Raw genomic sequence first — 10,047 nt, 5'->3', positions numbered from 1 at the left:
CTCTGCAGACTCAACGTAGTCAGATAGAAGAACATCTTCTGCTGCCATCTCTTGAAGTCGACTCCATAAAACTTTGCAGGTTTCTCAGTCGGTGCAAGGGTAGAAGTTGAATGATTGTGTACAACCAATGTTGTTGCATTACTCATTGTTCCAACATTTACTTGACTTGAATTTGTTATTTTTCTTTCATTACAGTTTTAGTATGTGAAATACTAACAGTAAGGAATAAATCCTTACACAACCTGTTTTTGATTTAACGATAAAGTTTTTATGTTCTTTTAATCATTTATCGAATGAATTTTAAAATTCAAACAAAGTAGAAAACCATAGAGGTTTTAATCTCCAGAAACCTCAAATACAGAAACCAAATTAACTTTCTTAAGCTTGTTATCTCCTATATTCAGGTTAGGAAAAAATAGAAACAGAAAAAAGATGAAATAGATAGAAAATAATAATCTGAGTCCACAGAACCCACTGTGCTTCCTTAAGAAATTTAATCCCCTCAAGTACCCGAGGTTACAGATTAATTCCTCCCACGATAAAATGGATTAACTATTAGAGAAGTAGCGGTACCTCAAACTTCACTAATTTCAGCGAATGCAAGAACATCAACGAGAGCACACACAGACTCAGTCGATCAACAATTTTGTTTTTGTAAGAAAATGTATGCAGAGGGGAAAAAATTTCAGTGTTGAAAAATGGAAAAAGACTCTCTATTTATAGCCACATACAGCAAGGAACGCGTCTGTTCGGACAATGGTGCGAACACATCTGTTCAGACATGTCTTTCCAGAACGTTGTGTCTTTTGGGAAAACTAACGTCTTTTCGGAAGGAACAGGTCCCTTCAAAACGACTTTACCATTACGCACAAATTTTAAATAATTCTGTTATGTGAAATTAATTCTATTAATTAATTAACTTTCTTAATAAATTTATAAGAGAAAGGAAATCAATTAATGAGATTGATTAAATAAATTTTGTCCAAATATATTATCAATCAATCACATCATTTGCCAAATCCAAATCCAAGTGAGCGACGACAACGACGCGAGGGGGCACCTTCTTCTTAAGCCTTTAAGAACTAAAGGAAGTATTTCCTAATATAAGGACAACAGTTTTTCTTTATTCTACCAATATGGGAGAAATGACTTTTCATTTTCAAAGACTTTTCATTTTCCCTCCAAAAATTGGTTCCCCACATTTTTCATTTTTCTCTTCTTATTTCCCATTCACACCTTGCTAAAACCCAACAATAAGGAGTTTGAAAATGTGAGGGTTTTAGGGAAGCTGAAGGTCAAGAAAGAACAATTTGGATTGATATTCGAAGCAGTGTAGAACCAGTTAGGGTTATGGATAACCGGCATCGCCGGCTGGAATCTAGAGGTTAAAGGCCGGTGTTTGGTTCCGAGAAGGAACAATAGAGAAGCAAGGTAGTAAAACCTCTCTCCAAGGGACAAAAAGGGTTTACTTTTTTTCTTTTTCCTTTATCATTTTATCCACCAAGCTTATGACAAATATACAATCTTATAACGGAGTATTATTTACGCCAAATCAAGCAATTTAATCTTAATACCTAATTAAATTTTCTTTTAATGAAAGACATATGTGGAGTAATGATTTACATAAAAGGATAACAAGACGTGAATATGGACTAGTTTGACAAATAAAAGAGAACCGACTACGGAGGGAGTATATATTGGCTTCAGATTCCTACTTCTTTGACTATAATTCTTTTTCACAAACCATTTATTGCATAAGTTTTGTAAGAGTTATGTTTGGTGTTAGGATTGATTTTAAAAACAAATATAAGTGGATAAAATTTTTAGTTAACTTCTAATTCCTACATGTTAAGAAAGGTCCTAACTATTTAACAATTATACCTAATATAAGTTATCTTTAACAATTGGTGCTCTCAACTTTTTGGTATAAAAAAGATGTAAGCACAAAAATATTATAGCAAAAGTATTTCCTCCATTAATTCCTATATACAAAAACAACTTCCTAATCCTTTTTGGAGTTTGTTACAATTTTCTGTAAAAGTTTACATGTAAATATTACTACTTTCGTTTTTCTCCACATTTAAAATATTAGCAATAAAATAGAACTGTAATTTTTTTATATAAGATAAATTCTAATTGATCTAGAAGTGTTATATACTATGATTCTTATCTAGATTAAATAAGGATTTTAATTAATTTCGTGACCAAATATGATAATTCATCTCCGCGTCGCGGACTTGCTCCCCAAGTAGTTTTTTTCAACTGTTTCTCATGATTAACTATCTAAAACTCATTTAATCATAACGATATCCTTCCTATCACAAAAATCATAACCTTTAATTCATAATTTCAATTCAAGGTAGAGTTAAGAGTTGCGTCTTGAGAGTTCTTTCAAACATTTTGAGAAAGTCCCTTTGAGTCTTTTGAGGAGTCTTCTACAGTTTCAAATAACTTGTTTCAAGACTCAAGCAAGTGAGTATGAGAATGTGGAGAGTGTATTCATGAGTCTACATTATCATCACGAGATCCTTCATATCATGAATCATAACTCTTGAATTCATAATTCAAATTCAAGAGAGAGAGTTAAAAGTAGAGTTCAAGAAAGTCTTTGAGTTCAATCGTGAATCCTTTGAGATCAACTATCGATTTGAACTAAGTTTTGATGAAGTAAGTATGAGAATGAGAATATTTGTATACATGAGTTCCATATTGTTATTTAACCCTCCAGTCGAGTTGTTCATGCCCATAAATTCCACATGAACTTCATAAATTGAGCATCTTTGAGAGGAGTAGTATCTTCAAGTTTTAAGTCTTGAGTAATGAGTTCCTAACCCTTTTGAGATTATATTCCTAATCATGGAACTATTACATGTTACCCATGAAGTCCTTGAGTTGAGTTGTTAATGCACATAATTCCGTATGAACCCTATGAGTTGAACATTCTTAAGATGAGTAGTATTATGAAGTCCTTGAGTTGAGTTGTTCATGCCCATAATTCCGCATGAACCCTTTGAGTTGAGCATTCTTGAAATGAGTATTATCATTGAAGTTTTTGAGTTTCGAGTATTGAGTTCCGAGTATTGAGTTCTATGTATGGTTATTGAAAACCCTGAATTGAGTCGTTCACGTCCATAATTCGGCATGAACCTTATTTTGAGAAGTCTTTTACAAGTTTTTCTGAACTTGTTTTAAGACTTGAGCACTTGAGTTGAGTTCATTTTCTTTAAAATGGTATATCGGAACTAAGTATTCCTAAGGGTAAATGTTTTCACATTTAAAAGAGGAGGAAACTGAGATTTCCAAAAGAATTTTGAGCAGTAGAGTACCATCTCTTCTTAGAGAAAGATTTTAAGTAATAATCTCAAACCACAAAAAGAGTTTATGTTTTTAAACATATGAGCTAGTTATATTTTGGGAGTCGTATTGAGCACCAATATGGGGGAGAGTTCAGACGACTCACAACCCCCATAAACCATGCAGCCAACGTGGGTTGAAAGAGTCATACTTTTTAGATGATTCCTTAATCCTTTTAGCATAGACTAGTGGATCCATTTAGTAGTAGGTTATATACCCCAACAAAGTATATGACGACTCTGGCAGTGTGTGTTAGACGTTGTATCATCACATAGATCATAGTGATGGTTTTCGGTTAGAGAAGCTCCCACAGAAATATTTTGTATTCTTATATACACAGAGTTTACTTTGTATTTTCATATACAAACAGATTTTATCTTATATCCTTGCATACAAACTGATTTGTTATTGTATTTTTCAATACATTGAGTTGTTATCTACTGTTTTAAAAGATTTCCACATATTGCATATTTTATTGTTGTATTGAGTTGAGTACCCAGAGTCGAGTATCTTATCATTGAGTTGAGCCTTATTTATCTAAGTTAAATATCTTATTATTAAGTTGAGTCTTATTTCACTGAGTTGAATATCTTATCATTGAGTTGAGCCCTATATTTCTCTGAGTTGAGTTGAACTATATTTCTTTGAGTTGAGTTGACTGAGTTGAGAAGAGGTAAGTATGTTTCTTTTCCACCAGTTCAAGCTTATGTTTATGCTTTAGAATTCCCCTTACTTGCTCTTACATTCCATGTACTTAGTCATTTGGCCTGCATTGTTTCATGATGCAGATACGGGTATTCAGGATCATCAACAGGCATTTTGTTGAGGTCATGGGATATTCTAGTCAGCTTTGGTGAGCCTTCTTATATTCTGGAGGACTTCACCTTTATCATACAGTTAGTAGTTTTGAGATGACGTAGGTCTTGTCCTGATATCCTTCTATAATAGTAGAGCGTTCACAAATAGACAAAGTTGAGTAGTTTTCAGTATGCATCTTCTTTGAGTTGTTTTTACAAACTCTGAGTTCTCTTGTCACACCCCGAAGCTACCCCTTTGACATAACACAGTACCTAGGATCACGAGTTATCCCAAGATAACCTTGTCTCTGGCATATCATAAGCATACTACTATGTGGAAGCAAAAACAATAGATAACTGAAAATGGGTTATACCCAACTAGTATGAATGTATAAAACATACTAAGAGTTTAGTGATATTGAACAATCACTCAAAACTAAAGTTGAATCTACTACTATGTCTGAAAAGCCTCTAACTGAATAGAGTTGATGGGGCATGCCCCAACTAACTCTAACAAAACTGAAAACAGAAATAAAAGACTGAATGTGAAAAACATGTTTATTGTCCTTGAAGTATGAGGACTCACCACTGAAGATGTTGAATACGGAATGATAACTCGATCTAAGCGTGATCTGAATGCTGAGTACCTAAACCTACATCATGAAAGGATGTAGCGCAGAGTATGCGTCAGTACTTGGAATGTACTGAGCATGCAAGATATAGATAATAGTTGAACAAAACATATAAGTTGAACAAAGTAAAACTGAGCAATGACATGATACGAACAGAAGCATAGATACTGAAATATAACTAAAAACTGATCTAAATGCAATGACCAAGTACTAATCATGAACATAACATGTTGAGACTAAATACTGAAGTATAAACAGAAAACCTGGTCAAATGCACTAGAGTATGACTGTGGGGGCTACTATTAACAGACATAAAACCACGTGTGGTTAACGTGGAGTCTGATGTACACGCCCCATCGAGAAGACCCAATATACATTGACAGGGGTATAAAGGCATGACTGCGTGATCACTAAATTTGATGCCCAATAGAGGGGACTTATAAACCTACGGAGGCACATAGCTCTGGGACTATGAGGGTACATTGAATCCTAGTCCAACTCGGTGCTTAGTATACTCTCAACTAAATATATATATGACTAAAATACTAAATAGCTCGAAATACTGACATGCAATCTGGGAATGCAACATTTAAATACTGAGAATGTAACATTCGAAATCTGGAGCATGATTATTTATTTTACTAACCTAGCAAGTGTAATTCATGAACTAAGAGAATCAACACAAACTAGGGTTTTGAGTTTCATGCAAGGAACTAAGCGAACTTACCAAGAAAACAAGTTATTTTGATTTAGGATACTACAACACCTAATTCACAACAATTAACTAAGGTTTTTGAAACCCTAGGTCTAAACAAGATATGGAGAATCAAGAGTCTGACTGAATTTTAGGGACCTAGTGGATGAAAGGAAACCACTAGTGAAAACCCACATACCTGGTGACAAAATTCACGGAGAAATTCTTTGTATTTCGGGGCTGAACTGAAGAAAATCTCTTGCTTGTTCTTGAGGGGTTGGTCGACTCTTTCTCCTCTTTTTTCTCTAAGTTTTGCTGAATAATCATTTAGGGTAATATCTGACTAGAATATTACACTAAAATTGAGTAAAACGACGTAGTTTAGGTATTAAACGACATAGTTTAGATGCTCGATGCATAGGGGAAAAGACCAAAACTACCCTGACTTAACAGCTGACAAAGCCCTACCACAGTGTCATTGACAAACCGTCAAAGGGACCAAGTCCCGTCAAGTGGGTTGTGGCTGCTGGACATTGTCTACTTGTTCTGGGCTCTCCCCTCTACGGTCCACTTCATGGACCATGTGAAGGACCACGAACCGTGAAGGCCACTGTGGTTCTTCTTTTAGGGCAAGGGGTGTACTGGTTCAGATGGACGAACCTCACCACGGCCTGTCATCAAGACCACAACCCGTTGAGGGCTCTGTGGTCTAATGTCTGAGCCTTGGGTGGTTCTACCTTGCTGCCACGAGACTCCCCACGGCTCGTGTGGTGGTCCACGGCCCGTGAAAGGCTTTGTGGTCCACCACTTCTGAGTGGGTGTGAACCACAATGAGGGTGACGGACTGTGGTTCCTTTCACGGTCCATCAACCCTTTTGTGGTTCACTATTTTTCTATTTTACTGTCTGAGCTAAGTTCTGAGGTGTTACATCTCTATTGAGCATTGTTGAGATTATTTTAAAGATGAGTTTTATTGAATTTATTCAGTCTTTAAGCTTTTGTATGCTTGAGTTAGTATTCCGCTTGTAATCATCCAGGATGAGGGTTCGCTTGGGGGCCAACAATGGTTCTCGAGTGCCGGCCACGTCCAGGGTGTAGGCTCGGGTCATGACAAGGGTGTCTAATAGAGTCTTACGGATATGTATATAGACATTCGTACTTATCTTCGAGAGGCTACAAAATACCTAGTAGGAGAAATTCCTTCCATTTGATTCCTTTCGTGCAAGTTATTCATATCAAATGTTGCATACCTCCTAATATATTCTTTCTGCACAAATGATGAGGACTAGATCCAGAGTCACTAAGGGTGAGATCGTACCTTTTTGCCTGAGCCCCAGCCTGTGGGTAAGGCAGAGGACACACTCGAGTTAGGGGTCGTGGCCGAGCGAGAGGGGAAACACCTTCTCAAGGACGAACTAGGGAGACATCACCTGAGCCCATGTATGATCATGAGGATGTTATTGAGCAGTAGACTGAGAGAAGGAACCAGCCCAGCTTCCTTCAATTCAAGACGACACTCTGATACTTCAGGAGTTGATCGTCAGGTTATTGACTAGATTGGATAGTGCCCCTCCTTCTGGGGTTCTTCCGTGTACTTTAGGTTCTCCTATTATAGTTGGTGTTACATCACCAGTTCAGGGTCCTAGTGTGGGATTTGAGACTCCTGATTCAGTGCCTTCCTAGTTGATCTTCAGTGCCTTCTATGGCACCTCTGAGATTCGCAGCTCCACCTATTTTTGCTAGTGCGGCCATATTGGTTGTTGAACAAGAAAGCTTTGAGAGATTTGTTAGATTGGCACCTCCCAAATTTCACAGTATGGCTGGAGAGAAGTCTTATGACTTCTTGACCAAATGCCAGGACCGGTTGTTCAACATGGGTATCTTAGAGGCACATGGAGTGTTTAACCCCTCGTATCAGTTTGCGGGAATGGCCAAGGAGTGGTGGATATCGGTTCTTTCTTATAGGACCGTTGGTTCTCTTGTAATGGGTTGGTAGAAGATTATTGTGGGTTTTTTTTCATGCATATGTCATCGCGTCCAACCTTTATCAAAATGATCATTCGCCAGACAGGTGGATATATAGGTCATAAGCGCCGGCCGGCAGCGAGAACTCTTTGATTCTCTACCATGACCATGGAGTTTGTAATATCAATTTGAAGGAAACTGTTTTATTTATAAACTCAAAAGTTCTTGAATCCTAATTCAATTTCTCCCTATTTTTTTTATAGACCTTTCTTTTCTGAATATTGAAAATAACCAACAACATCCTTATTTTTCATAGTAGGAAGCCAAATTAAACTACGACTAGAAAACCTATTCATCTATAAACTAAGACAAACAAATCCTACGAGATATTAATTAAATAAGCACCAAAAATAACAAATTCTAAACAACTTAGGATTCCTACTCCAACTTTGAAATTATTAAAAGTCTTTCACTCCAGGGTCCTTTTAATTTGGGAAGCTACGAGATAATTAGTATAGCAGTATTATCGGTTCCATTTATCTCTATAATCTTATCTTTGCATGTTCTTTATCATTTTAAAAGGAATAACATTTATTTTTATTTTCAATCACAAAAAAATAAAATGGAAGAAGGCATGATAGAGCATAATGAAAATTTATTCAAGAAGGTGATCCATGTCTTATAAGTAAAGCATACACACAAAATAAAAATAAAATATTCATTCAATCCTTTCATAGGCAAAATAACAAAATTTAAAGATTGTTTGAGTTCTATGGAGGCCAATCACAATAGATAAATAAAAATTGTCGAACATCTAGGAATGTTTGAGTTGATCTTTCAAAAATAGGAATGTAAGCAAGTTGTGGGATCTGACACTCTAATTTACTAGCTTAATTTCAGCTCAAATCGTCAAGCTCAAGAAACTCATTAATCCACTCATCGCACTCGTTCAAGGAATAATCATTTGAACTTGGTAAAGCTACCAAAGGAACTTCTAGTGGTTGAGGTATGTATGCTCCTTGAAATAATTCATTGACATCCGCAGAGAAGTTACTTGAATTCAACACATTGGAATGATGTTCCTCGTTGAAGTTCGTTGAAGTAATTGGTTCAACATTCGGAGCTTGTCGTTTTTGGGACCGATATTTCTACATAAGATGAAAAATATTAGGAAAAATTGACAAAACCTTGAATTATAAATGTTTTTCATACTTGGATACCTTTAGATGATAGGTGAGACATTCTTTAGTCAAATCCTGCACACACATCCTCTCCAGCACATTTTTCGTACTAGCTAAATCAACATGGTAAGACAAATAATAAGAATTTAATAGTAAAATTGTGAACATTAAGAAAATTTCTACTTAATATTTTCCTTAACCAACATTCTTATTTTTTCTACTTCTTTGTGTTGGGATAAAAACAAAGTATTTAAACACTTACCTTTGTCTTCTAACTCGCGAACAACCTCATCTAATTTCTTATCAAGCTCTGCTGTCCATTTCAGGTTTCATCTTTTCTTTTCTAGTCTTTCTGTACTTATTTTCGAAAGAAAAGAATGATCCTCTTCTTTTTCTGAAGGACCACTACGTTTAACTTGTGCCTCCTCATTAGTACTTCTGATTCTCTTAGACCTTTTTGCCTCATCTTTTTCTATTAAAGAACCTACCTCTTGATCTTGATAAGTCTCAGAGAAATTGACTATGCTTTTTCCCTTTCTGTCTTGCATTTTTGTAGGACAAGATGTGTTGTCCATTACATAAACTTGATTAGCCTTGTCGTGTTATGATTTTTCATTTGCCTTGTTATTGTGCCACTTCACATGCTTCCATACATCCTTGAGTTTCAATGATGAAATGAGCGACTTCTTAAAAATGTAGCGTATCCCTTGTGTTGGTGCTTCTTTTATCATTTCGATCATCACCTCTGGAAACATCACTAAGCCAAAAATAAAAAATCAGAACAAAACATTAATTAAATGAGGTATCTAGAATTGTGGGGAGAAGTTAGATGTTCGAATTTATATACACCACTTTTGTAATGAACTTATATAAATATAGAATCTGGCAATATATATATATATATATATATAGAAACTACAAGTAACACTAATGTGTTAAGAAGTCAATTGTTTGATATTATTATTATAGTAGATAAAGGTCAATAATGATGTGTTATATTAACATGTTTAAATACACTTTTGAATTAATGAATAGCACACACTAAACCAAGCAAAATAATTAAGATTTTGAGGAAATGATCTTACAAATTATAGGTTTGTCTTTGATGAGTTGAGTGGACTTGATGAATTCAAGGTAGTCCATTTCAAGCATGTTGCCATCCACCATGACCAAGTCGAATTGGTCGATATGTTCCCAGAGAATGGATAGAGATATAGTTGCTTGTTCGATCGCAGTTACTATAAACAAAAATCAAGCTCAGAAAATATCAAAAAAATATATATGTATGTTGTGGGATATTTTCATAATAATCAGTGATACATCTTCCCTTTCCTTTATGTTATTACACAAATAAAGGTAGTATGAATTAACTAATAATATTACATTAGAAGTATAGAAAGATATATTTGATTGATGTTAGGTGA

At 35.4% G+C, this 10,047-nt stretch overlaps 1 pseudogene; it reads right to left on the bottom strand.

The window, feature by feature from the left end:
- Positions 1 to 8,802: 8,802 nt before the first annotated feature.
- LOC125834818 (uncharacterized) lies at positions 8,803 to 9,783 on the bottom strand (annotated as a pseudogene).
- Positions 9,784 to 10,047: the final 264 nt, after the last annotated feature.

Source organism: Solanum verrucosum, unplaced genomic scaffold (assembly GCF_900185275.1).
Source record: "Solanum verrucosum unplaced genomic scaffold, falcon-dt-bn FXZP01000172.1, whole genome shotgun sequence".
NCBI lineage: Eukaryota > Viridiplantae > Streptophyta > Magnoliopsida > Solanales > Solanaceae > Solanum > Solanum verrucosum.
This window is presented reverse-complemented; position numbering and strand designations above follow the sequence as displayed.